Below are 26,871 nucleotides of genomic sequence, written 5' to 3'. Positions count from 1 at the left end.
TCCCTTGCGTGAACTCCTGCTTGTATTTTTAGTTACCTTGTGTGTATTCATATGTCTCTGTTCAGCAAGCCCTTGCTGCAGCGCGCCTAGCTGCAGAGTGTTATGTGCAAGGCCACGCAGTATACCACTGGTGGAGCTAGTCCTTCTTTGCTCATTGTCACTCCTGTTTCCTTGCTATGTATTTCTGCTTGTGTTATTAGTTGCCCTGTTTTGTATTTGCCTGTCTGTTTGTCACTACCAGAGCTTTGGGACGTTCTCACAGCTCTGTTTCTCCACCCCTGTGATGATGTCACTACTAGAGCTGGGAGGAGTTCTCTGTTTCCTTCCTCCCAGCTGTTTCTCCTGTGTTTGATTTCCCTGCCTTTATATTCCCCCTCCTCCTATTGTAGGTGTGGATTATATTTCTCATTTGGGTTGTAGCTCTTGCTTGAGTATCTTCCCTTGTATGCTATCCTTTCACTGGACCTGTGTTCTGCTGCAGCAAGTACTCCGGATATTGCCAGCCTGTCTTTGGATCCGTCTTCACTGTGGCTGCAGCCCCTTCAGCTAAGTGTGCAGACATTGCTGTGTATCTGTGTGTTTTCTGACTGGATCCGAGGCGACCACGGTTCCCTCCATATACTGAGCAGGGCACCGGTGGCCGTGCCCCTTCCACTATTGTAGGGGTTACAGTGGTCATCAGTCTTAGGTACGCGGGCATGCCTCCTTCCACCATTTGGATCCGGGCATGGGCTTAGCAGCATAGGGAGAGCTTTTGAGGGTCTGACAGGGGTCACCCTTTATCCTCCCTAGTTTGGGTCCGGTCAGTAGCTCTATTTTATGTGCATGTTCTTTTTGCTCACATACAGCCATGACATTATAATCCACCGAAACCGTCTTTTTTGACATGGATCCGCTTTCTGGCCTGGTTGACCGCATGCAGGGTCTTTCTTTGGAGGTAGCGGATCTCCGTCAATCTATGACTCAGCTTCAAGCATTGGGCTCTGCTCCGGCCCATGGAGTCTGTTGCGAGCCAAAGGTCTCACTTCCGGAAACGTTCTCCGGGGGCAGTGAGAGTTTTGTTCGCTTCAGAGAGGCATGCAAACTCCATTTTTGCTTGTGTCCACATTCCTCTGGTAATCAGGAGCAGAGGGTGAGGATTGTCATCTCCCTGCTCAGGGGTAATGCTCAGACTTGGGCTTTTTCGCTGCCATCAGGGGATCCCTCCCTTCGATCCGTGGAAGGATTTTTTGTGGCCCTGGGGCAGATATATGATGACCCGGATCGTGTTGCTCTGGCCGAATCTAACTTACGTTTTTTATGCCAGAGCAAACTGTCTGCGGAGCTTTATTGTTCTGAATTTCAGAGATGGGCAGCTGATTCAGGTTGGAATGATGCTGCACTCCGGAGTCAGTTCTGTCATGGTCTCTCAGAGAGATTGAAAGATGCGTTTGCTTTCCATGAGAGACCAACGTCCTTAGAGTCTGCCATGTCATTGGCGGTACGCCTTACAGGCGTCTAAGAGAAAGAAACGAGACCTCTCTGTCCAGCCATTGTCAGTCTAGGGGCAGTGGTGCGGACTCATTCAGTGTGCAGGGGCCTCATCCTGTCTCGCTCCCCTCTTCGGAGGAGCCCATGCAGCTAGGTCGACTTGCCCCTGATAAAAGAGGATTTAGTCCTCAGAGTATGGTGTGTTTTTGTTGTGGGGACATAGGTCATTTGGCAAATGTTTGTCCGTCTAGGAGATTCTTGAACTGTACTAAGAGCGATAATAAGAGAAAAACCTCAAAAGGTAAATCATCAAACTCTGCTTCATCTGCTACTTTGGGCAAAGTTGATGTAGGAATTGATGCTTTTCCTCTGACCTGCAGTTCCCGTTTTCTCCTGTCTGCCAGGGTGGCGCTAGAGAGCAAGGTCATTTCTTGTGAGATTTTTGTTGATAGTGGAGCGGCCGTCAATCTTATTGATACTCAATTTGTAGCCATGCATGGTTTTCAGGTTTGCACATTAGAAAAGGATATACCTGTTTTTGCTATTGACTCTGCTCCACTCTCACAGAGATCTCTGAAGGGCATTGTTCACAATATCCGGTTAGCTGTAGGTGACACTCATGTGGAGGATATATCTTGTTTTGTCCTTAACGGATTGCCTTCTCCTCTAGTTTTGGGGTTACCCTGGCTCACTAGACATAACCCCACTATTGATTGGCAAGGAAGGCAAATAAATGAGTGGAGTGACTTTTGTAGAGAGAATTGTCTTACAGCGACTTTTGCAGAGGTGTCTACTAAAACTGTGCCATCATTTCTCTCTGATTTCTCGGATGTGTTTTCCGAGAGCGGTGTTCAGGAGCTACCTCCTCACCGGGAGTTTGACTGTCCCATTAACCTCATTCCCGGCGCCAAGCTGCCAAAAGCTCGCCTCTACAATCTCTCACAACCGGAAAGAATCGCAATGCAAACCTATATCTCCGAGAGTCTCGATAAGGGGCATATTCGTCCCTCAAAATCACCTGTTGCCGCTGGTTTTTTTTTTTGTTAAAAAAAAAGATGGCTCTCTGAGACCTTGCCTAGATTTTAGGGAGCTGAACCGTATCACGATTCGCGATCCCTATCCCCTTCCTCTGATCCCGGACCTCTTCAACCAAATTGTTGGGGCCAAGGTTTTTTCCAAATTGGATTTGAGAGGCGCGTACAACCTGGTCAGGGTCAGAGAGGGGGATGAATGGAAAACGGCCTTTAATACCCCTAACGGGCATTTCGAGAATCTCGTTATGCCTTTCGGCCTGATGAATGCTCCGGCCGTCTTTCAGCATTTTGTTAACAGTATTTTCTACCATTTAATGGGGAAATTTGTATTGGTGTATCTTGATGATATTTTGATTTTTTCCCCTGATGTTCAGACCCATCAGGATCATCTTTTTCAGGTTCTGCAGATTCTGCGGGAAAATAAATTGTACGCCAAGCTGGAGAAATGTGTTTTTATGGTATCGGAGATTCAATTTCTGGGTTTTCTCCTCTCTGCTTCTGGTTTTCGCATGGATCCGGAGAAGGTCCGTGCTGTACTTGAGTGGGAGCTTCCTGAGAATCAGAAGGCATTGATGCGCTTTTTGGGTTTTGCGAACTATTACAGAAAGTTCATTTTGAATTATTCCTCTGTTGTCAAACCCCTCACTGACATGACAAAAAAGGGGGCGGATTTTTCCTCTTGGTCGGAGGAGGCGCTTGCAGCTTTTTCTAAGATTAAAGAGAGTTTTGCATCTGCTCCCGTCTTGGTGCATCCCGATGTTTCCTTACCTTTTATTGTTGAGGTGGATGCTTCCGAGGTGGGTGTGGGTGCGGTTTTGTCTCAGGGCCCTTCTCCTGCTAAATGGCGACCCTGTGCCTTTTTCTCTAAAAAACTCTCCCCGGCAGAGAAAAACTATGATGTGGGAGATAGGGAGTTGTTGGCCATCAAGTTGGCTTTCGAGGAATGGCGCCATTGGTTGGAGGGGGCCAGGCACCCTATCACCGTTTTTACCGACCATAAGAATCTGGCATACTTGGAGTCGGCCAGGCGTATGAATCCGAGACAGGCCAGATGGTCTCTGTTCTTCTCCAGATTCAATTTTGTCGTCACATTCCGCCCTGGGATCAAAAATGTGAAGGCTGATGCTCTCTCTCGCTGTTTTCCGGGAGGAGGAAACTCCGAGGACCCGGGTCCCATTTTGGCGGAGGGGGTAGTTGTTTCTGCTCTATATTCGGATTTGGAGGCCGAGGTCCAGGCTGCCCAGACTGAGGCACCTGCCCGTTGTCCTTCTGGGAAGTTGTTTGTGCCTCCTGAGCTACGTCACAAACTCTTCAAGGAGCATCATGATACTGTTCTTGCTGGTCACCCCGGGAGTAGAGGCACGGTAGATCTCATTGCTCGGAGATTTTGGTGGCCGGCTCTTCGTAAGTCGGTGGAGGGTTTTGTGGCTGCTTGTGAGACGTGCGCTCGCGCTAAGGTCCCTCGTTCACGGCCTTCAGGTTCCCTTCTCCCGTTACCCATACCTTCCCATCCTTGGACACACCTGTCCATGGACTTTATCACGGATCTTCCTCGTTCCTCAGGGAAGTCGGTGATCCTGGTGGTGGTGGACCGTTTTAGCAAGATGGCTCATTTAGTACCTTTCCCTGGTTTACCCAATGATAAAACGTTGGCGCAAGCTTTTGTCGACCATATTGTTAAATTGCATGGCATTCCCTCTGATATTGTTTCCGATAGAGGCACGCAGTTTGTGTCCAGGTTCTGGAAGGCTTTCTGTTCTCGCCTGGGGGTTCGACTGTCCTTCTCTTCTGCTTTTCACCCGCAGTCGAATGGTCAGACTGAGCGCCTCAATCAGAATCTGGAGACATATTTGCGCTGTTTCGTGGCAGAGAACCAGGAGGATTGGTGTTCATTTCTCCCTCTTGCTGAGTTTGCTCTGAACAACCGTCGTCAGGAATCTTCTGATAAGTCGCCATTCTTTGGTGCATATGGGTTCCATCCGCAGTTTGGGACATTCTCTGGTTTACCTGAGGAGGAGAGATTTTCCTCATCTTTGTCTACCATTTGGCAAAAGATTCAGAGTAATCTTAGAAAGATGAGTGAGAAGTATAAGCGTGTGGCTGATAAGAGACGTGTGCCTGGTCCGGACCTGAGTGTGGGTGATCTGGTGTGGTTGTCTACAAGAAATATTAAACTGAAGGTTCCCTCCTGGACATTGGGTCCCAGGTTTATTGGGCCTTATAAAATCTTGTCAGTCATCAATCCTGTTGCCTTCCGTCTTGATCTTCCACGGGTTTGGAAGATACATAATGTATTTCACAGATCTCTCTTAAAACCATATGTCCAGCCCACGGTACCCTCCTCTTTGCCTCCTCCTCCGATTTTGGTTGATGGCAATCTGGAGTTTGAGGTTTACAGAATTGTGGACTCTCGCATTGTCCGCAGTTCTCTCCAGTACCTCGTTCATTGGAAGGCTTAGCAGCATAGGGAGAGCTTTTGAGGGTCTGACAGGGGTCACCCTTTATCCTCCCTAGTTTGGGTTCGGTCAGTAGCTCTATTTTATGTGCATGCTCTTTTTGCTCACATACAGCCGTAACACTGTTATGTTTGCCTATGTGCCGTCAGTACCTTCTGGTACCTGTTGTCCATTGGTTCCTGCTGTCACTGTCTAGTTCACGCTCCAGAGTGGACCCTGGCAACTTCCTGCGGCAAAGCGTAACCCTACCTTCTGGGGCCCTAGTGAATACCAGGAGTTGCTTAGTCACGCCCCTCTGGAGTATTACTAGACAGTGGCGCAGTGGGGGTTTTCTCCCACTGTGCTGACGGTACATAGAGCTCATGTTTTGTCTGTGCTGCCTTCCCTGGTTTTTGTTTGTGCAATAAACTCTTGTGTGTCTGTACCTGATTTTCGTTTGTTTATTGCTTGACGACGCGGTGGTCTCTCCTGTGACCTCCAACTCGTGACAGATCTAGTGACTGCCATAGTTAAAAGAGTCAAATATTTCTCAGATGAATCTGATTTGCTGTGTCTTGGATGAGAACCCTTGAAACACTTAATGTTCCTGGAATGTGTAGAAATGCAATCACTCAGAAGGTCATAAAGCAGATATGAATGGAATCACTCAAAAAAACTTGATCCCTGCGACTTCTGATGAAGAAGGGTTATTTCAGAAAACACTGATATTCTTCAGCACTGCTATTGCGTTTTATGTAAGGAACTGTTTTAGCTCAAATGGTCCCAATGTTACGTTATATATATTCAAGAACTAATTTGATCAGTATGTGTCTTAGTAGACCTCTAAATGTTTTTTGGGATAGTATAATAACATAAAACCACAGAATTGTTCTAAACCTTGAGTTGCTGGGCTAGTCAATTACAGAGTCATTTCATGACTGATTTAGTAAAGCATCTGGTAAGAGTTAATGGGTAAGAATAAAAGTAATTTACAGTAAATTGCAAGGGAAGTCTTCTAGGGATTGGAACACCTTAGAGACTCCAATAAAAAGGAAGCTGTAAGTAAATATTACAGTATAGTGAATGGGAGATGTACCCCAGGACGGTCACTAAACAGTGGATAGAGCCTTCTGCTTCCATCTCCTTCTACTGTTTCCAGCTGGCAAGCACCGCTGATAGGCTGATTGTCACGGGTAATGGGGAGGGGATAACACCAAATGACACACAGAAGGAATAAACCAGAGACTAGGCCTCAAAGCTAAGGGAGAGGAATGGTGGCCTCCTAGGAATCCCTAGACCTCTCCCTGACTCCTGCCAGTATGAGTAGACCCTGAAGGTGGAAATACTCATACACCGGAACCTAGGGCCTGAAGACCCTGGAAGGCACTGGGAATGGTGGCAAGGAATGAGACTACTGGTTCCTTCCCAGATGAAGGAACCAGCATCTCCCTGAGGCCTAGACAACAAAACACTCAAGCGAACAACAAAATGCAAGACAAAATGCACTTTGCTTAAAGCAGAATGGAGGAGCAGGAGATCCAAAGGAACAAAACACCAGCTCAACCAACTCCAGCAGGAAATATCAACCGCAAGGTAAGCAGTGTGAGTCAGAACTAAATAGCCTCAGTAATGACCACCAGCTGCACCAGACAAGAAGTGTGGTCATTACCAAACACAATACTGAAAGGAGAAAACAGAGAGACTGTCAGATACCCTCACGTGCCACCAGTCTCTCCGATAGTCTCACCTCTGTCATGGGAGGGACCGTGACACTGAACAGCCACTGTAAAGGAAATCTGTCCCATAGAACATGCAGTTTGATCTGTGAACATCCAGAGGCAGAGCTGGGCAAATTGATATATATAGTTTTGTAGGAAAAAATTCAGTATGACATGTAACGTATTGCCTGAAATCATTGCTCTTTATTTTCTTAGGATGGTCCTTCTCAGTGATTGACAATCATCTTTATAGGTATGCTCATACAGTCAAGGCTAAGATCTCCCACTGGATTTCTAAGCATAGAAAGAGCAGGTATTTCAATCTATAAATTACAAATTCTTATGAATCTTTTCCCATAAAATTATACATCAACCTACTCAGACACTGCTACTCTATAGCATGATGCCGGTAGATTGGATAGCATTTTCATAATAACAGGTTCCTTTTGAAAACTATGGCCACTTTTGTAACCAATTTTTCTATTAGTCCATAATAAAAAAAATGTGAAGCAGCTTTGCAAAAATGTTTGATTAATCCACTGGTGAAATTTGCTGTACAATTGCTGAATTTTGGTGGATGGGTTTATGGAGCGGTGGTGAGTGCTGGCTGTATAATACAGCTGCCACACGTAAGCGGTTACCAGGATCGGATATAATCCCAATAATTTTACTTCTTAGGTAGCATCTGAGCAGGTAGTCAGGGAGAGGGGGCTCCATCTGACAAGCACTAGCCCGAGGGCAAAATCGTGGGGTGTCTATCAGTTTGGCAGTCTGGGATCTTGTGACCTGTCATGGTAATCATCCTATTAAGCCCTGCCTCTGACAGGGTTAATAAAAAGATGTCAAATTGTTGCAGTCTATCGTATAAGCAAACACATTTTCAGTTCCCCTCAGGGTTTAAAAATTAAAGTGAAAAAATAGTTTTCAAAAATATAAAATACAATTTATCCTGAAAAAAACAGTCATATATGTGAACAGAAAAGTAATGGGTCTCCGAAGGCCGAGAGGAAAAATTGAAAGCAATGAAAACTGGCTGCATCCTTAAGGCCTCTTAAACACGGGGGTCCCGGATTTACTCCGGATGTGTCGCTTGTGCATTGCGGGAAACCTGCGCGAGTGGGCATGCAATTTCAGTGAGTTTTGACTGCCATTGCGTTGCGTTGTTCAGTTTTTATCGCGCAGGTGCAATGCGTTTTGCACGCGCATGATAAAAAACTGAATGTGGTACCCAGACCCGAACACGAACTTCTTCACTGAAGTTCGGGTTTGGGTTAGATATTCAGTAGATTTTATTATTTTCTCTTATACCATGGTTATAAGGGAAAATAATAGCATTCTTAATACAGAATGTTTACTAAAATGTCGATTGAGGGGTTAAAAAAAAAAAGAAAAAATTACCGGTAACTCACCTTATCCACTTGATCGTGCAGTCGGCATCGTCTTCTTTCTTCTTCTTTCTTCTTTCAGGACCTGCAAAAGGACGTCAGCAAAGGTCCTGCTGAATGAAGATAGAAGATCTTTACTAAGCATGTTGCACTGAATTATGGCATAAAATGCGCCAAAAAGAATGGTGTTTTGATTTGCGCCAAATATATCAACAGTTTTCTCCATAATTTTCACCATAAAGAGTGCATCACGCCAGAAATGAATTAGAAATGTCTAAGTGGACGGGCTATCAAATTGGTGCATATTACACCTCATTTATCATCCTCTTATTGACAGAAATGGCTCAAATTGTTGCTGACAATTAAGGCTAGTTTCACACTTGCGGCAGGACGGATCCGACATGCTGCTCACCATGTCGGATCCGTCCTGCTGCTATAATGGGGACGGGGGCGGAGCTCCGGCGCAGCACGGCGGTGCACGGCGAAAGCCGCCGGACTAAAATTACTGCATGTCAGGTTTTTTAGTCCGGCGGCTTTCTCCGTGCACCGCCGTGCTGCGCCGGAGCTCCGCCCCGTCCCCATTATATTCAATGGGGACGGAGCGGCGGCCCGGGGGCACGGCGAAATAGCCGCAGGACGGATCCGACATGGTGAACAGCATGTCGGATCCGTCCTGCCGCAAGTGTGAAAGTACCCTAAGCCGGCTTATTTGGTGGTGTTTTGTGTAAAAAGTCACATTTATGGCATAAAGACGCAACTTTTTGTCAAAAAGTTGCATTTATGAATAAAATACCAACTCAAGTCATAGGTAAGTATTAAAACAGGACACATTTATTTTTATCTAATATAAATGAGCTAAACAACAGGGTTTTGTCAGTAAATTGACGTTCAACTAAAAAAATAATAACAAAAACGTCCCGAGTTTGAGACAAAAGTCGCAATTTATCCCTGGAAATGTCACAAATACGAATCAAAAGTCGCAGGTGTGGTCTGGCTGGGTTGGCTGAAACGGCGCATTTTCGTTTTTAAAAATAGTCACATTTTACTGCTATTGGAGATAAAATTGACAGAAATAGGCAGACAATCAAGGTTATATTTAAAAAAGTCACCTTTTCAAAGTGGTGTGCAACTTTTGATATATGAGGCGAAGTCACCACTTTAGATTTTTAATGTCAGTATATTTTGGGCGCAAATTACGCCATTATTGATAAATGTCCCCCAAAGTGTCACTCTATAGCATGTACTTTAATGGTTAGTGTGAAAACTGGAATTTTAAAATGTATTTATTTGGAAAGTCACTTGGAGAATAGTGTTGGGCGCAAATTTTAATCGCGAATATCGCCATTTTGAGAATATTCTAGATTTTTTTTCATCAGTAACCTCCCTTCTTGCTTAGCAACATCCCTAGCAACCAATAGGAAAGTTGCCTACCCCTTATTATATAAGAACCTCCCCAGCAGCCATTTTCTGCAGTTTTTTTGCAGTTCTGAGAGAGACAGCAGTGTCATTGCTGTGATCTGTGCTTTGCTCTGTCATTACATTAGATACAAACTCCTACAGGAATATATGGATCCTCACCATGTCAACAAAATAAATAAGCAACCACAAAGTATAATGAATAAATACATAATTTTATTATAAGCGGCATAATACACATGATCGACATAACACAATAAATAAAAAACATGATTAAAAACCAAAAGGGCTGCTGGTGCGTGGTTGGTGGACTATTAAATAAAATGCAAGTGTAAAAAGGTCAGATCAGCAGAATATATAAATACTGTACCGAAGTAGCAATTAGCTACAACATTGGTACACCGTGCTATAGTAACAGCAGGTATAGGCACATGCAATGCTAGAAATATTGTTAAAACACACTAAGGGTACTTTCACACTAGCATTATTCTTTTCCGGCATTGAGTTCCGTCCTAGGGGCTCAATAACGGAAAAGAACTGGTCAGTTTTATCCTAATGCATTCTGAATGGAGAGCAATCTGTTCAGGATGCATCAGGATGTCTTCAGTTCAGTCTTTTTTGCCTTTTCAGTACGGAGATAATACCGCAGCAGGCTGCGGTTTTATATCCGTCCAAAAAAATTAATGCTGGATCTGTTATTCCGGATGACACCGGAGAGACGGATCCGTCATTTCAATGCATTTGTCAGATGGTTCAGGATCCTGGTCCGTCTGTCAAATGCCATCAGTTTGCATGCGTTTTGACGGATCCGGCAGGCAGTTCCGGCGTCGGAACTGCCTGCCGGAATCCTCTGCCGCAAGTGTGAAAGTACCCTTAGCATAATGTGCATCAACATAGGTTGACAAAAATAACAATGCAGAAAAGCTGTGCTATAAAGATAAAGATAATTGTTGATACTGACCACACCAAAGTCCTCAGCAAAGACAAGCACTAACCAGTCCTCTCCCCGACGCGCGTTTCGCGTACTGCTTTTTCAAAGGGTGATAGCTACACTGGCAATGGTGCTCCATAGAAATCCGACACAAATTATGATGCAGATGGTCACAAAGGGCATTCATTGGCCCCAAGATTGATAGGTTAAATAGGCATTAGCTATCCATCTCACCTGGACGCCGCTCACTATATGGCGTCTAAATCCCTGCCCATGTACACCATGAGTGCGCGCGCGCGCCACCCAGTCCAGAAGAGGAGGACCACGCGCACCACGGAGCAGCAGGACGCACAACCTCCCCGGCGCATTCGCAGAAGACTAGGCGCACCGCGGCCATTCTATTAGATGAGGGCAGCTAGATTGGCAATGGTATAGAGGCAAGCCAACATACATTGGACCAATAATGTGCGCAGCCATTATGTTCCACCGAAGTCCAGTTATTTGTTTCAATCACGTGGTCCCAAATGGGGCTCAGTGCAATGTGGCCATTGTAGTTCGTACAAGACTATCATAAAAACTGATACTTTTAGTGATTCTTCTGGTCCACAGATTTACAACATTGTGCACTTTATTAATTGTAGCACATCGGGGGTTATATATTATGCCACCTGTCCATGTGGATTCATATACGTCGGTATGACCACACGTGAATTCCGCATTCGCATTCAGGAACATCAGAGGGATATACGAGCAGCCGCTAAGATTAGTAACCTGGAGAAAGATAAAATTGCAAAACTTAAATCAATAGTGAGACACTTTCGACACAAACATGACAACCGGTGGCAGGATCTACAATTTTGCGAAATCGACAAGGTACCCCTTGGGGTAGTGATCTATTTAGATGGATGGAACAAGTGGAAAGCTGTCATGGTCTTACCTGCTTGCTGCTCTCCTTCGTTTGACATGTGCTGGCGGCCATCTTGGTTTCTGGGTTTCTTGTAGCCTTCCACCCTGCGGCTCCTCCTTCCCCTGGGAGGAGCTGGATGCCTAGCTCATATATATAGGAGGTCTGTGGCTTCAGTTCCTTGCTTGGTCCTCTTGTGTTCACATGCTTCTAAGACTGCTGCTGCCTCTGGTTCCTGATCCTGGCTTCGTCTGACTACCCTTCTGGTTCCTGATCCTGGCTTCGTCTGACTACCCTGCTGGTTCCTGATCCTGGCTTCGTCTGACTACCCTGCTGGTTCCTGATCCTGGCTTCGTCTGACTACCCTTCTGGTTCCTGACCTCTGGCTTCGCAAAGACTCTGCTCGGTTTCACCATCCGCTTGGACTTTTGCTTTACAGCTTTATTTTCAATAAAGCCTTCTTATTTTCACTTATCTCTTGTTGTACGTCTGGTTCATGGTTCCGTGACATTAGGACCAAGCCATGAATTCTGACGGTACAGGGCCATCCTCGCTACCCACGCTGGTTGCCAGACTTGATCAGCAGGATCACCTGTTGGGTCGGTTCGCTGTGGCGTTGCAAACCCTGCTTGAACGCACGGCTCATTTCGCTCCCGTTGCCGATGGGTCGGTTGTCGCTCCTGGGCTCGCTCCTACTGCCGCTCCGGTTGTTGCGCCAGAGTCTACCCCGACACCTGTTGTTGCGCCTGCGGTGTTTCGGGGTATGACCGGTTCTGCCCCTCTTCCACAGCGCTTTGGGGGAGAGCCAACTCAGTGCCGAGGTTTCCTTAACCAGGTGGGCATTTATTTCGAGTTGCTGCCACATGCCTTTCCTACTGAGAGATCAAAGGTGGGCTTCTTGATCTCGCTGCTCTCGGACAAGGCCTTGGCCTGGGCCAGCCCTTTATGGGAGAACAACAATCCGGTGGTTGCCGAGTTTTCCGGTTTTGTTGCTTCTCTTCGGAAGGTATTCGATGTGCCGGCTCGTGCTGCCTCTGCTGCGAAGCTCCTTATGTCCATCAGACAGGGTTCACGATCCGTAGCTGAATACGCCATTGAGTTTCGTACCCTGGCAGCAGAGGTGGGCTGGAATAATGAGGCTCTGGTCGCTGCTTTCTCTCATGGTCTCTCGGATGCCTTGAAGGATGAGGTTGCAGCTAAGGACCTACCAGTTGAGCTCGAGTCTCTTATTTCTTTCCTGATTTTGATTGACACCAGACTCAGGGAGAGACCTTCCTTTAAGGAGAACCTGCGGAGGTCTTCTAACAGATTGGTGCCTACGTTTGCTGTCCCACCCGTGCCTCCCTCTCCTCCCACGCCTCCTGGGGATGACTTGTCTGGGGGTGAACCCATGCAGCTGGGGTTTGCTCGCCTGTCCGAGGGGGAGAGGGCACTCCGGAGACGCGAGGGCCGATGCATGTACTGTGGTCTCGGTGGGCATTTTCGGTTGGCATGTCCGAACCGTCCGGGAAACGCTCGTACCCTGAGATCCTGTCGGGGGCAGATCTTGGGTGGAGTCTCCTCGTCCCCGGTTTCCCGTGTTGACAAACCACTGATCACTGTTGTCCTCTCCTGGGTCGGGGGCTCGGTGACGACCCAGGCGTTGGTGGACTCTGGTGCTGGTGGTTTGTTCATTGATAGTGTGTTCGCTGCCGCCAATTCCATTCCTCTGCAGGCTCGAGGTTCCCCACTGGCTCTTGAGGCGATAGACGGCAGACCCCTTCTGCCGCCACACGTGACTCATGAGACCCTTCCAGTGGGGATAGCCATTGGTGCCGTTCACAGAGAGTCGGTCTGCCTCCAGGTTATTTCGTCTCCACACTACTCGGTGGTCTTGGGGTACCCCTGGCTCCAGAAGCATAATCCGACTTTCGATTGGAGATCGGTCGAGATCCTCTCGTGGTCACCGCAGTGTGGGGCTAGTTGCATCCATGGGTCTGTCAAGTTGCTGTGTACTTCCTCGGACTCTCTGTTGCCTCCTGAATACGAGGAGTACCGGGATGTATTCGATAAGGTGCGCGCGGTTGCCCTACCTCCGGACCGCCCATACGATTGTGCCATAGAGTTACAATCTGGTGCCGTTCCTCCTCGTGGCAAAGTCTATCCACTGTCGGTAGCGGAGAATGAGGCCATGGAGGAGTACGTGAGGGAGGCGCTTTCACGCGGACACATTCGCAAATCTTCGTCCCCGGCAGGGGCTGGATTTTTCTTTGTGAAAAAGAAGGGCGGTGAGTTGAGGCCTTGCATCGATTACAGGGGTCTCAATCGCATCACGATCAAGAACGCTTACCCGATACCCTTGATTTCCGAGCTGTTCGATCGCCTTAAAGGGGCCACGGTCTTTACCAAACTCGACCTGAGGGCGGCATATAACCTGGTAAGGATCAAGGCGGGCGATGAGTGGAAGACCGCGTTTAACACCAGGACCGGTCATTACGAATCCTTGGTTATGCCCTTTGGGTTGTGCAATGCGCCCGCAGTCTTTCAGGAATTCATCAACAATGTTTTCCGTGACCTGTTGCAGCAGTGTGTGGTAGTCTATTTGGATGACATCTTGGTATATTCTGAATCCATGGAGGCCCACATTCTGGATGTCAGACGAGTGTTGCAACGGTTACGAGAGAACAAGCTGTTCGGTAAGCTTGAGAAATGCGAATTTCACCGATCCCAGGTAACCTTCTTAGGTTACATCATTTCCGCTGAGGGGTTCTCCATGGATCCTGAGAAGGTTTCGGCTGTCTTACAGTGGCCCCAGCCCAGTGGTCTTCGTTCCCTGCAGCGCTTTTTGGGCTTCGCCAATTATTATCGGAAGTTCATCAGGGACTTTTCCATGCTGGCCAAGCCTCTCACGGATCTGACCAGGAAGGGCAGTAATTCCCAGGTCTGGCCGCTCGAGGCCATCCGAGCTTTTGAGGCCCTAAAGTCCGCCTTTGTGTCAGCTCCGATTCTGTCGCATCCCAACCCTGGGTTGCCCTTTGTCCTCGAGGTGGACGCGTCTGAGACGGGAGTAGGCGCCCTTCTGTCTCAGCGTAGAACACCAGAGGGTCCTCTGCTTCCTTGTGGGTTTTACTCCCGGAAACTGTCTTCCGCGGAGTGCAACTATCAGATTGGTGACAGGGAGTTATTGGCCATCGTGCAGGCCCTTAAAGAATGGAGGCACTTGCTCGAGGGTTCGGTGGTTCCGGTTCTCATCCTGACGGACCACAAGAATCTGACCTACCTTTCTGAGGCCAAGAGATTGACACCACGTCAGGCCAGATGGGCTCTGTTCTTGTCACGTTTTAATTACGTGGTCTCCTACCTACCCGGTTCCAAGAACATCAGGGCGGATGCCTTATCACGGCAGTACTCCGAGCTGTCCAGGGAGGAGTCGATTCCGACTTCGGTCATACCTCCTAATCAGATCCTGGCCGCCATTCGCACCAGCCTGACCTCTCCCCTGGGTGAGCAGATTTTGGCGGCTCAATCTGGTGCTCCCTCTGGGAGACCCAACGGCAGATGTTTTGTGCCTGAGGAGTTGCGCACTCGGTTGTTGCGAACCTACCATAACTCCAAGACCGCGGGGCATCCTGGAAAGAATCAGCTGTCCTGGGCTGTTTCACGTCTGTTCTGGTGGCCTTCCCTACGTTCCGACATCGCCGCATATGTAGCGGCATGCTCCGTTTGTGCCCAGAGTAAGTCCCCTCGGCACCTTCCGTTGGGCCTTCTGCAACCCATAGCCACCGGGGAGCGCCCATGGTCACACCTGGGGATGGATTTCATTGTGGACCTCCCTGCATCCCGAGGCCATACGGTCATTCTCATGATTGTGGATCGGTTTTCCAAAATGTGCCACTGTGTTCCTCTCAAGAAGTTACCCTCTGCACAAGAGTTGGCCACGATTTTTGCCAGGGAGGTCTTCCGGTTGCACGGTTTGCCTAAGGAGATTGTGTCGGATCGGGGGAGTCAGTTTGTGTCCAGGTTCTGGCGCGCCTTTTGCTCCCAGTTGGGGATTCATCTCTCCTTCTCCTCGGCCTACCACCCTCAGTCCAATGGGGCCGCAGAACGATCCAATCAGGCCTTGGAGCAATTCCTTCGTTGCTATGTCTCCGATCACCAAGACAATTGGGTTGACCTCCTGCCTTGGGCTGAGTTTGCCAGGAACACGGCGGTGAACTCTTCCTCTGGGACGTCTCCCTTCATGGCCAATTATGGGTTCCAACCTGCCGTGTTACCGGAGGTATTCTCTCCCCAGGATATTCCGGCTGTGGAGGATCACCTTTCCGTCCTACGTGCTTCTTGGGTACAGATCCAGAAGTCCCTTGAGGTCTCTGCGCAGCGCCAGAGACTCCAGGCTGATCGCAGACGAGCGCCTGCTCCTTCCTACCAGGTCGGAGACCGTGTATGGTTGTCCACCCGCAACCTCAACCTTCGAGTGCCCACTCCCAAGCTGGCGCCTCGCTTTGTTGGTCCCTTCCGAGTGCTTCGCAGGGTAAACCCGGTAGCCTATGCCCTTGCGCTTCCTCCTGGCATGCGGATCTCCAACGTGTTTCATGTCTCCCTGTTGAAGCCACTGGTGTGTAATCGCTTCACTTCCTCGGTTCCTCGGCCTCGTCCGGTCCAAGTGGGCAATCGTGAGGAATATGAGGTGAGCAATATCCTGGACTCACGCCTGGTCCGCGGTCGGTTGCAGTTTTTGGTCCATTGGCGTGGTTATGGTCCAGAGGAGCGTTCCTGGGTTCCCTCCGCAGATGTCCATGCTCCTGCCTTGCTCCGAGCCTTCCACGCACGCTTCCCTCAGAAACCGTTTTGTGCTCCGCGGAGGAGGGGCCCTTGAGGGGGAGGTACTGTCATGGTCTTACCTGCTTGCTGCTCTCCTTCGTTTGACATGTGCTAGCGGCCATCTTGGTTTCTGGGTTTCTTGTAGCCTTCCACCCTGCGGCTCCTCCTTCCCCTGGGAGGAGCTGGATGCCTAGCTCATATATATAGGAGGTCTGTGGCTTCAGTTCCTTGCTTGGTCCTCTTGTGTTCACATGCTTCTAAGACTGCTGCTGCCTCTGGTTCCTGATCCTGGCTTCGTCTGACTACCCTGCTGGTTCCTGATCCTGGCTTCGTCTGACTACCCTTCTGGTTCCTGATCCTGGCTTCGTCTGACTACCCTGCTGGTTCCTGATCCTGGCTTCGTCTGACTACCCTGCTGGTTCCTGATCCTGGCTTCGTCTGACTACCCTGCTGGTTCCTGATCCTGGCTTCGTCTGACTACCCTTCTGGTTCCTGACCTCTGGCTTCGCAAAGACTCTGCTCGGTTTCACCATCCGCTTGGACTTTTGCTTTATTTTCAATAAAGCCTTCTTATTTTCACTTATCTCTTGTTGTACGTCTGGTTCATGGTTCCGTGACAAAAGCAAATGGATAGTGAAGCTCAAAACACAAACACCACATGGTCTTAATGACAAAATACCCTTTGAGTCTTTTTTGTAAGGACACGTGCCTAATCTTTTGTTTATTAGTCTTTTAAATTTTTGTTGTATGCTAACTGGGTTGGTGCTTCATGTATGATTAACATGTCTTGACTGGAATTACTTTAGGTTGCTGGCCTATGCTTCCATCACCCATCTGTACTTCTATTGGGCAGTGTATTTTAGGCTGGCTGAATTGGTAACTAGTGATTGGTAATGGTAACTAGTGATTGGTATAATCATCCCCATTGTATGAGGTGAGTGGGCGGACCTGGAACATTGGGGTTCATGTGCCCCATTGGCTTTATGCAGTTCTTGCGATGGCAATTGGTTTATTTTCAGTTTTTTTTTATCATCTGGTTTCTGATTTTTCACATTCTTAATTCTACCTCACTATATTGAATGATTGTTAGGAAGGGGTTGCATCTCTGGTGATTTGTGATTTTGTGTGTGTATCAGTGCATCATACGTTGTCATGTTCCACTTATTCAATAAGCACCTATCACTTTTGCACATATTACTTCTTTGTGTGTAAGTTTTACTTACTTTTACGTCACAGTTTTTCTGTTTTACACCACTTTAATAGTGCACAAGCACTTGGTTTTTGGTTTGTTCTTCATACACGCTTCACTATTTTTAGCATGTTCACATCACCACTCCTTGTCTCATCTTCACTACTATGATATCATGTTTTCTTATTTGCACGCACACACAATTTTGCACACACTTCCATTGTATTTACATGTAGGTATAAACTTAATATTCATTCCAAAATATTTTTTCGAATAATTTTTTTTTTAAATTCAACTTTATAGATTTTCACAGTTCTCTTTTCTTCTTTTTAGTTTTCACTAATACTATTAATTCATCACTCAGTTTTAATTATTATTATGTATTTTGTATCTATTAACACATTCTTGAATATGGTTACTTTATGTATGCAGTATTTGGTTTTTATTACTAACTCTGCATTTTTTATTTATATTGTATAACATTACCTTATTATGTTAATGCTATCATGCAGTATTAATTACTATTTGTAGACTCAATTATGTATGTACATACATCTGCACATATTGTCTTGATTATGGCACCATTTGACACATTACAGTTTATAAAATACACAAAATCCATATAAGAAATTTCCTATTATCATATGTTTTATGTTTAATCATGTATTTTTTGATTGGGCATCTAATATATATTTTATATTGCTTATGCAGATCATTTTATTTATTCATGTTCAACTTATATTTTGTATATATTAAAGGGGTTCTGCACTTTCATTTAACTGATGATCTATCCTCGGCACCCGGGAACAGAGCTTAGCCCCGCCCACGCTAGTTGGGCCGGCGGTAAACAGTGAGAAGGCCGCGGTGCTGCTGGAGCGCCGCTGCCTTCTCAAACAGCTGATTGGGTGTCGGACCCCCGCCGATCAGATACTGATGATCTATCCAGAGGATAAATCATCAGTTAAATGAAAGTGCAGGACCCCTTTAACTTTATCTCATCATGTTCTTGTAATTTGCATCTGTTCCATGGTGGGACATTTACTATTAGAGATCTGTCAATTACTTTGTTCCAATGTATGTTGGCTTGCCTCTATACCATTGTCAACCTAGCTGCCCTTATCTAATAGATCAGCCGCGGTGCGCCTGGTCTTCTGCGCATGTGCCGGGGTGGTTGTGCGTCCCGCTGCTCCGTGATGATGCGGATCACACTCTATGCGCGTGGTCGCACTCATGGTGTACATGGGCAGGGATTCAGGTGCCATATAGTGAGCAGCGTCCATTATAATACAAAGGTGAGATGGATAGCTAATGGCTATTTAACCTATCATATTTCAACTGAACTTCTGTTTAAATCTTGGGGCCAATGAATGCCCTTTGTGACCATCTGCATCGTAATTTGTGTCGGATTTCTATGGAGCACCATTGCCAGTGTAGCTATCACCCTTTGAAAAAGCAGTACGCGAAACGCGCGTCGGGGAGAGGACTGGTTAGTGCTTGTCTTTGCTGAGGACTTTGGTGTGGTCAGTATCAACAATTATCTTTATCTTTATAGCACAGCTTTTCTGCATTGTTATTTTTGTCAACCTATGTTGATGCACATTATCCTAAGGGTACTTTCACACTTGCGGCAGAGGATTCCGGCAGGCAGTTCCGACGCCGGAACTGCCTGCCGGATCCGTCAAAACGCATGCAAACTGATGGCATTTGTCAGACGGATCCTGATCCATCTGACAAATGCATTGAAATGCCGGATCCGTCTCTCCGGTGTCATCCGGAATAACAGATCCGGCATTTATTTTTTTCACAACAGATCCGTTTTGCCAGAACACTTAATGACGGATCTGGCACTAATACACTTCAATGCAAATTAATGCCGGATCCGGCATTCCGGCAAGTATTCCGGAATTTTGGACGGAGATAAAACCGCAGCATGCTGCGGTATTATCTCCGTACTGAAAAGGCAAAAAGACTGAACTGAAGACATCCTGATGCATCCTGAACAGATTGCTCTCCATTCAGAATGCATTAGGATAAAACTGATCAGTTCTTTTCCGGTATTGAGCCCCTAGGACGGAACTCAATGCCGGAAAAGAATAACGCTAGTGTGAAAGTACCCTTAGTGTGTTTTAACAATATTTCTAGCATTGCATGTGCCTATACCTGCTGTTACTATAGCACGGTGTACCAATGTTGTAGCTAATTGCTACTTCGGTACAGTATTTATATATTCTGCTGATCTGACCTTTTTGCACTTGTATTTTATATAATAGTCCACCAACCACGCACCACCAGCCCTATTTATTGTGTTATGTCAATCATGTGTATTATGCCGCTTATAATAAAATTATGTATTTATTCATTATACTTTGTGGTTGCCTATTTATTTTGTTGACATGGTGAGGATCCATATATTCCTGTAGGAGTGTGTAGTTTGTTTATATATGGGTTAAGTACGTTTAATTGGGAATTAGTTTTGGTTTTCTCATTACATTAAATAGTTAGTTAGTTAGCTTATATATATATATAATACAGATAGTTAGTGGGAGATAGTCAGTGTGGGTTAGATAGTGATATAGTGTAGCCGACCTGAGGCAATTTGACCGTTCAATGTGTACTACCAATGGCTTATATTTTCCATTGTCTATAGCCTGATGCTAAACAGTGAATCCTCTCCAAAAGGCTGCCTCTTTGAGGAGACCACCATTCTTGAGCAAACAACATTTTGTGATTTGACATGATTTTTGCCACTTTTGACAAATTGGTGGAGAAGTGGGCACGGATTATGTTAATTAGGCGTATGCCAGATTGATCAACTGCAACTTAAACAAAAGTCACCAAAAAGGAGCAATCTTACTTACAGTTTGTGTATGTGGGGAGTATAAAAGGGGAGTAACATTTCTTTAGACTGTCACTGACTAGCTGTTAAAGGGGTTGTCTCATCTTGAACATGTCAGACATGACATGATGTGTCCCAGAATGCGCCCCAAAAAGTGAAGGAGAGGGCACCGTATACGCACAGTGTGCTGCTCTCCATTAATTTATATAGGTGCTATAAAAATAGCCAAGCAAAGGCGCTCAGCAATTTTCAGAAATCCCATAGAAATTAATGGAGCAGCACGCAGGCGCGGCCACCAATTCATTAATTTCTATAGGTTTGTAGGTGATAGCAGAAAAGTGTTTGGCTATTTTCTGCAGTCCCATAGAAGTGAATGGAGGGGTGGCCATGCATGGGCAGCTGCTCTCCAGTCACTTCAGGGGTTCTGTTCTGGAGATAGTTGCGGGACCCAGAGGTGGGACCCACACCTATCTGACATTGCTGGCATATCCTAGCGATATGCCAGCAATGTTTAAGATGAGACGACCCCTTTAAAGGGAACCTGTTACCTGGATTTTGGGTATAGAGCTGAGGACATGGGCTGCTAGATGGCCGCTAGCACATCCGAAATACCCAGTCCCCATAGCTCTGTGTGCTTTTATTGTGTAAAAAAAACGATTTGATACATATGCAAATTAACCAGAGATGAGTCCTGTATGTGAGATGAGTCAGAGACAGGACTCATCTCAGGTTAATTTCCATATGGATCAAATCGATTTCTTTACACAATAAAAGCACACAGAGCTATGGGGACTGGGTATTGCGGATGTGCTAGCGGCCATCTAGGAACCCATGTCCTCAGCTCTATACCCAAAATCCCTGTGACAGGTTCCCTTTAAGTGTGTCAGCAATCTGAACTGGACATGAACTTAATAAAGAAGAAACTTTTTATTAGAATCCCTTTTTCTGGGCTGTAACTTCTTATTTTATTAGAAAAATGCTAGAATGGAAAATTTTAACAGGAAAGAATAGTGGTTCTTGTTGTGCTGTTGATGGCGTAAGCAAGCACCAGTATAGTACAGAAGGAATTAATTGAGACACTAAATTCTCATGCACACGACCGTATGTATTTTGCGATCCGTAAAAAATGGATCCACAAAAAATATGTATGACGTCCGTGTGCATTCCGTATTTTGCGGAATGGAACAGCTGGCCCCTAATAGAACAGGTCTATATACAATAAATTGGCGTGGTATTAAAAAGCAGGACGTGCTCAACCCCATAGGCAGGGGTGCATCTATACAGGGGGGGCAGATCCTCCACTTGTGGTCCGCTGCTAATGGCGATCCCCAGCAAAAATGCATACAATGGAGGATGCCCGCAGCGGACCACAAGTACCTCAATAGACAATAGCATGGCTGCATGCTGAAGGTAACTGGGAGTTTGTTGTGAGTCAGACCTTGCGCTCCTGTAATTTGCCCACTGGCTCCTGGTATTGCCCATACGGCACAGGTAGGTTTAGCGTTAGGTCCCGAGCTACTTGAGAAACCTTGGCGTGGTGCTCAGGCTCTGATATGTCCTCCACAGTAGGATATATTGGCTTAACCCTCAATTTTAACATCAGAATGAGGGTGTAGTCAGACCGCAGAGTGCACCTGTCTTTGTAAATGTTATTGTTATATTGTTTTATTGTCTATTACATCCACACATTTGCTATCCTGTGTAGGATGTGTATTGTGGTACTTGTGGTCTGCCGCAGGCATCCTCCATTGTATGCATGGGGATCGCCATTAGCAGCGGATCTGCCCCCCCCCCTCCCGTATAGATGCGCCACTGCATATGGGGTTGAGCACTTCCTGCTTTTTAATACCACGCCAATTTATAGTTTGTATATAGAATTTTTGGAGTTGTAAGAACTCCTAGTCTGAATGTGCCTTTATTTCCATCCACAGGCAACATTCTGATGCACAAGTGAGACCTGGGCTATATCAGCCAGTCTTGGGTTGGGGCTCAGAGCTCTCTCCCTCCTCCCATTGTATGCATGGTCGCATGCTGGAGGTAACTGGGAGTTTGCTGTGAGTCGGACCTTGAGCTCCTGTAATTTGCCCACTGGCTCCTGGTATTGCCCATATGGCACAGGTAGGTTTAGCGTTAGGTCCCGAGCTACTTGAGAAACCTTGGTGCGGTGCTCAGGCTCCGATATGTCCTCCACAGTAGGATATATTGGCTAAACTCTCAATTTTAACATCCGGATGAGGGTGTAGTCAGACCGCAGAGTGCACCTGTCTTTGTAAATGTTATTGTTATATTGCCCTAATAGAACAGTCCTATCCTTGTCCGTAATGCCGACAATAATAGGACCCCAAAATACGTTTGTGTGCATGAGCCCTAAGGGGGAGATTTATCAAAAGGAAACTGACATAGTTCCCCCAGGCCACCAACCAGATTCCACTTTTCATTTTTTAGAACTCCTTTGGAAAATAAAAGGATCAGTCTGATTGGTTTCTATAAGCAAATAAGCCAGTTTTTCATTGCAGCACGTTTGATACCTCTGTAAGTACATAAATTATAACATTTATGGCTGTTAAAGCACTGATATCCCAAATAAACCCTAAAAAACAGGCTAGAGTTCAGGTCTCTGCTAGAAATTCAGTGATGGAAATATCCTGCTGCATCTGAACTCCTAGCCAGTCACAGATCTAAATAATCATATTTGTGTCATTTTCAGCGTGTTACATGGGTATTGTGGCAGAGATCTTGAAAACTACTAGGAACTGATATAGAAACTACAGTATATTGGAAAACCAATTAGCATTCAATAATGCTGAAACAAGACATGTTTTTAAACTCATCGAAAGCACTTCTTTTAATTTTTGGCTGCTTTTCTTTTAATTTTGGCAGTTCTATGCCACTGGAAATTAAATATAAAATATTGTCCTTCTGTAATAGTCAAAAGAAATGAGTTTACTGCTTTTGTAGGCGGAAGTTGTTATCTCATGGGTAATCCTCATGATAATAGTAGCTATAGAATTGGGATGACATTATGACAGGTGAGTTGTTCTCTTGATAGACCTAGATAAAGATGCCCACAGTCCAACGAAAGAATTTGCATAGGAGCTTCACATTACACATTTGGGGATATCATTAATCATTTTGATGAATCACTTTCAATATATATATATATATATATATATAATTATTATTTTTTCGCTTATAACAGCATAAAAATATAGCCTTAATGTAACAGTTAAAAGGGTTATCCCTTGACTACTGTAAAAAATGTAAATCAGATATCATGCAGCACATGACAGTCTCTTTCTAACAAATTTGTAACCAGCCCTGTACCTCACATGGATCCACAGATCTCCCCATTCATTGCTCTACTAGATTTATATCAAGCTGGCAGCTCAAGGGGAGTGTCTTTTCTGCTGCAGCTCAAGGGGCGTGTCCATGCTCTACCTATCACAGCTCAGGAGGCTTGTCCATGCTCTACCTATCACAGCTCAGGAGGCTTGTCCATGCTCTACCTATCACAGCTCAGGAGGCTTGTCCATGCTCTACCTATCACAGCTCAGGAGGCTTGTCCATGCTCTACCTATCACAGCTCAGGAGGCATGTCCATGCTCTACCTATCACAGCTCAGGAGGCAGGTGGCACTATACAAATTTTATGGAATAACTCAATGGCTATACACAATTTTTAATTACATGCAATTACAAAATAATTCAGATCCAGGTGCTGGTTTGAAAACTGTAGAATATTTTTCATTGGACAACCCCTTTTTGTGAAATTATATAAGTAATTCATGTTCCAGGGTTATATATAAACTGCTTTGTCTGAAATCCCTGTATTAGGCAATTGATATTGTCAGCTTATTTTATTAAAGAAGCATGCCAGGAATTTTTTTTTTTGCCTATGCAGGGTAGGCCATTATTAAAGAATAAGATAGAGGCTCTTGTTTCTGCCTTGTGTATACCTGTTTTATTTGATGTGTAATTTGTGGGTTTTTGGCAATCTTTATTCCTCCTTCCATCAAATACGGTTTTCCTAATGAATCCTACATTTCCCATAATGCCTGGTTTTGTAGAATCAGAGGGGGCAGAGTCCCAGAATACTGCACTGCTCTGAGTCCCCTGAGGGCACCCATAACAAATCAATAATACTGAATTTCTCTCCACTCACACTGCAGGGTCTCCATGTAGTCCTATGTGATATAGCTTGAGCCTGTCTTCCCTCTCTGCTCTGTCATCTCCCTCTCTGCCCTCAGCTATTTCATGCCGGAGGCAGGGAGACCAGTGTGAAGCTACATCCCATAAAACTATACTGGAGAGTCAGCACACACAGATGGCATAGATAGGCAGCGCAAGTCAGGAGATTTATATAACTGAACCTAATCACTGTGTACACCCACCTAGTATATATCTACACTCATGGCCCTTTAGATAGGAGAGACATTACATCTTCAGCAGAATACAGGGATAACCAGAGGAACATAAAGTATTAGAGAAATCTATCGCCCCGGACTTTGGAATGTAAAATCACTTAACTCTAGAATTCCATTCAATTCAATAGAATACTGAATAAAGACAAGCATTTTCGTACTTCAGGCATTTGAAGCCATAGTTGAGAGGTCTAAAGTCATACAGTCCTGATCAAAAGTTTAAGACCACTTGAAAAATGGCAAAAAATCATATTTAGCATGGCTGGATCTTAACAAGGTTCCAAGTAGAGCTTCAACATGCAACAAGAAGAAATGGGAGTGAGACAAAACATTTTTTGAGCATTCAATTTAATGAAAACAACGAATAAGCTGAAACAGGCTGTTTTTCAGCTGATCAAAAGTTTAGGACCACACCTCCAAAAAAAAACTAAACCCCCCAAAACAGAAATCCAAAACATGAACTCAGTAATGAGTAGCTCTGCCGTTATTGTTTATCACTTCGAAAATTCGTTTCGGCATGCTTAATGCAAGCGTTTCCTGGAAGTGAGTGGGAACATTTCTCCAAGTGGTGAAGACGGTCGCATGAAGGCCATCTACTGTCTGGAACTGTTGTCTATTTTTGTAAACTTCCCTTGCCATCCATCCCCAAAGGTTCTCAATTGGATTTAGATCAGGGGAACACGCAGGATGGGCCAAAAGAGTGATGTTATTCTCCTGGAAGAAGTCCCTTGTCCTGCGGGCATTGTGTACTGTAGCGTTGTCCTGTTGAAAAACCCAGTCGTTACCACACAGACGAGGGCCCTCAGTCATGAGGAATGCTCTCTGCAACATCTGGACATAGCCAGCGGCCGTTTGACGCCCCTGCACTTCCTGAAGCTCCATTGTTCCACTGAAGGAAAAAGAACACCAGACCATTATGGCGCCCCCTCCACTGTGGCGTGTAGAAAACATCTCAGGTGGGATCTGCTTGTTATGCCAGTAACTTTGGAAACCATCAGGACCATCAAGGTTACATTTTTTCTCATCAGAGAATAAAACTTTCTTCCACCTTTGAATGTCCCATGTTTGGTGCTCTTTTTCAAAGTCCAAACGAGCAGTTCTGTGGTGTTCAAGGAGACGAGGTCTTTGAAGACGTTTTTTGTTTTTGAAGCCCTTCAGTCTCAGATGCTGTCCCATGGTTATGGGGCCAATTGGATCCTCCGGCTCAGTGCTGATGAAATTTTTTGGGTCTTCCACTTGACTGTCTTACTGCGTCCCACCTCAGCAGCGATGGCGTGCTGTGAGAGACCCTGCTTATGCAGTTCAACAACCCGACCACGTTCAAAAAGGGAGAGTTTTTTTGCCTTTGCCATCGCAACGTGTGACTACCTGACAGAAAATGACAATGAATCCACATCTTTGCACAGATTTGGCCTTCTAAAGGCATGTGGTCCTAAACTTTTGATCAGCTGAAAAACAGCCTGTTTCAGTTTATTCGTTGTTTTCATTAAATTGAATGCTCAAAAAATGTTTTGTCTCACTCCCATTTATTCTTGTTGCATGTTGAAGCTTTACTTGGAACCTTGTTAAGATCCAGTCTGCTAAATGTGATTTTTTGCCATTTTTCAAGTGGTCTTAAACTTTTGATCAGGACTGTAGCTATGACTTAGGGCTTCATAGACTGGAAACGCAGAAGTGGTGTTTGTCATGAAGGCCGTTAGTCATAGCATACCATAGCTATTAGTTGCTAAGTCTTAGCTATGACTAAGAGTCTCATTAGCGTGAAATAAATACATTGTGTTTGTTTTGCTATTTAATTCTAAATAAAGTTATTTAAGCAATTTTATAGTTTGGATGCTGGATTTTGTTCTATTAGGATGTCCTTATCTTAAACCCTTCTTTTAAATCCTCTCCTGATTTGGAAAGTGAACTGCAATGTGTGAACCTGAGCTCAGTGCATTTTTATTGCACATGAATGTGATAATTGGTGCATTTTTTAACTACACTTATCTCCAATCCATGTGTGAACTCGAGATAATGGGCTCATTCACTACTATTTTGCATTCCGCTTCTCAGTACTCATACACTAATATCAGCCATATGAGAACATCCCTGGACTTTGTAACAAAGATCACAGGCAATAAAACAAAACTTAATTTGTGCTGGACATGTTTATTCCTGCAGTGACTGCAGTACTGCGATCAGGTCTCTGGCAAGTAAAGACAAAGCTCGGCTGATTTTGGCTGCTGTTAGACACTCGCATGTGTAATTGAATCTGGAATCAGTAAGTAATAAAACCCTTTCTGTGACATTTACATTTCAGGAGGAGGCGAACAGCAAAGAGCAGTAAAATG

The sequence above is a fragment of the Bufo bufo genome, chromosome 5 (genome assembly GCF_905171765.1).
Source record: "Bufo bufo chromosome 5, aBufBuf1.1, whole genome shotgun sequence".
Lineage (NCBI taxonomy): Eukaryota > Metazoa > Chordata > Amphibia > Anura > Bufonidae > Bufo > Bufo bufo.
The sequence above is the reverse complement of the archived record's forward strand: the minus strand, read 5'-3'. Positions refer to the sequence as shown.